This window comes from Paramisgurnus dabryanus, chromosome 9, assembly GCF_030506205.2.
Source record: "Paramisgurnus dabryanus chromosome 9, PD_genome_1.1, whole genome shotgun sequence".
Lineage (NCBI taxonomy): Eukaryota > Metazoa > Chordata > Actinopteri > Cypriniformes > Cobitidae > Paramisgurnus > Paramisgurnus dabryanus.
In genome coordinates, this window is record NC_133345.1 from 7,113,908 (window position 1) to 7,116,428 (window position 2,521).

Here is a 2,521-nt window from a genome sequence, read left to right on the forward strand (position 1 = left end):
TTTGCAAAGTGATGGTTAGCACACGGTTGATGGTACCTAATAAATTCCATCATATTTTTTTATTCCTACTATGGAAGTCAATGGTGACTATCTGCTGTGGGTTTACCATCATTCCTCAAAATACCTTCTTTTGTGTTACTCAGAAAAAAACTAATCCTCGTGTTGTTGTAAGCCTGTATGCATGAGTAAATGATGACAGAATTATCATCATAAATTGAAATATCCCTTTAAACTGTATTTCCCCCCCTTAAACCTAAACTTATTTTCTTACGGCAAGTCATTTAGGTAATCAAGAAAATACTTTACCCGTTGTCTTTGTGAGTTAAACAAATACAGCTACGCTTCCAGGTCTGTCGACGTTGCTGTGGTTTTTCGACAGCTGTATTATGAAGGGTAGCGAATGAATGAATACATTGCAAAAAATCATTTCTTACTTGTTATTTCGAACTGTTTTCACTGTACAAATATCTAGAAAGTCTTAAAATAAGATGCATTTTTTGATGAGCAAAATGCCCTAAGAAAATAAGCCTAGCCTTTAGGGAGAAAAAAACTCAAAATTTAAGCGAATTTGGGCTTAAAACAAGCAAATAAATCTGCCAAAGGGGTAAGAAACAAATCTAGATATAAACACTTAATTCAAGAAAAATTGTCGTAGCCCATTGGCAGATTTGTTGGCTTGTTTAATGTACATGCATGTACAATATTTCAATTTGTCTTGTATTTATTAGCATTTTGTATTGCCCAACGCTGTCTATGTTGTTTAACTGTTGTCATTTTCTTATAAAAGCCTTTATAATTTATTAGTTTGGATGATTGCCATTCCCGAGAACCTCTTATATTGGAAATAAAAGAATCATCTAAGCATTATTTTGTTGTCTGTCTCTTAGACATGTAGCCGTTTGATTGTGGTTCTATTTAATGGCTAGTCTATTCTTTTGGAATGGTCAAACGTCTATTAGATTTTCACTGACAGCCCAAATTAAGCCTTGTTTTAGCCTAGACACATATTCGCTGTCTATTAGAAATTATGTAGTCGTTGAATAGCCGCTTTTTTGATGACTAATGTATTCTTGGGCCGTGGTTAGACGTCTCTTGGATTTTAAGTAAAACGACAAAAGAATCTATTTTTAACACATAGGTCAGGGGAGAGCGCGAACGCAGTCCCCCACTATCAGAAATTTTGCAGTCGAGATTCCCACATTTGGGGAATTCGCAAAGGGTCAGCACAACCGGAGTGCAATGGCTGAGCCTCGCCCTGGGTGAACCACCTTCATGATCATGGTGTCTCCCCTGCCAGGTAAGTATGAGCGACACCCTTTGAGGCCAGACGGCCGCATCTTCCTGTGACCGATCACATCAACGGCGCCCCCGAAGGGCGTCCGACTAACATTTCATTACTGTGTGTGACCAGGTGGAAAGCGCACGAAGCCACGTCTGAGACCAAACATTCTTCGAGATCTACCCTATTTTTATTCCGTTTCCAGCCCGGTTGAACCGTGTAGAGTGAAATATGTGAAACAATTTAAATCAAATGGATTTAAATTGCGCATTCAAATATATGGTTTCGTTATTACAAAGTAACTTTACGTGGAATAGAAACAAAGAAATGTACAGAGCAATCAAGAAACAACGAAAGCATAGCAATTTTAGAACGTGGATAAATAAAAACACAGGGCTCAATGACTTACCCGTTGTCGTTGTGAGTTAAACAAGTACAGCTATGCTTCCAGGTCTGTCGACGTTGCTGTGGATTTTCGACAGCTGTAGTATGAAGGGTAGTGAAAAAAGTTTTCAGGTGTTTTTAACATTCCAATCGGCCTCTTTCGCTTTTGTTGCACCTTCAGCTGTGTCGAGGATGTTTAATTCGTCCTCGGATCACCACCACAAACTTGTAAAGAAAATAATTAAATACATTACAAAAACATTTCTTTATCAGCGTGTTCATTTCCACGCAAGCTTTTCGTTAAACCAATAAAGCCAACGAAAACACAGCAATTTTAAAACACACGTATTAGAAAAAACACCGTCATTCACGCACAAAAGAAGCAAATTCTTTTTTTGTATTTGACTTATTTGTCCCCGAGAAGGGGAGCGCACCATTCATGGAAACACTGCAATACCATGTTGATGCATGGAGTGGAAGGAGCAAGCTCCGCTTCCGTTTCCGAAGGTCAAAAATCCATTTAACATATAGTCTCCGGATAGGAGACGTATCAGACATTAAACTGATAAGAACAGATACTACACTTGATCTTAGCCAAAAGGCCGAGAAGCGATACCGGAATAGACGCAGCCAAAGGGGGAGCCGGCGAAGGCGCTGGCTTTTGGGGTGGAGGCTAGCGGGCATTTAACTCTATACGTTACAGAGGTAGAACGTTGAGCTAGCAGATCAGAAGTTCATGTTTTCTAAACCCATGCAGAAAACACACACAAACTGTTGGGAAAAAGCAGTCATCGCTTAACCAAACAGAAACATGAAGTAAAGCTTCAGTTAATTTGCTTGCAGCTTGCAGATCCAATA

The 2,521-nt window shown here is 39.2% G+C and overlaps 2 non-coding genes across 2 annotated transcripts; both read right to left on the minus strand.

The window, feature by feature from the left end:
- Positions 1–1,140: 1,140 nt before the first annotated feature.
- LOC135765742 (U1 spliceosomal RNA) lies at positions 1,141–1,305 on the minus strand. Its single transcript, XR_010541004.1, has one exon. It is a non-coding gene; the product is annotated as a U1 spliceosomal RNA (small nuclear RNA).
- A 781-nt stretch (positions 1,306–2,086) lies between these two features.
- LOC135765779 (U2 spliceosomal RNA) lies at positions 2,087–2,277 on the minus strand. The gene has a single exon (XR_010541041.1). It is a non-coding gene; the product is annotated as a U2 spliceosomal RNA (small nuclear RNA).
- Between the last annotated feature and the right edge of the window lie 244 nt (positions 2,278–2,521).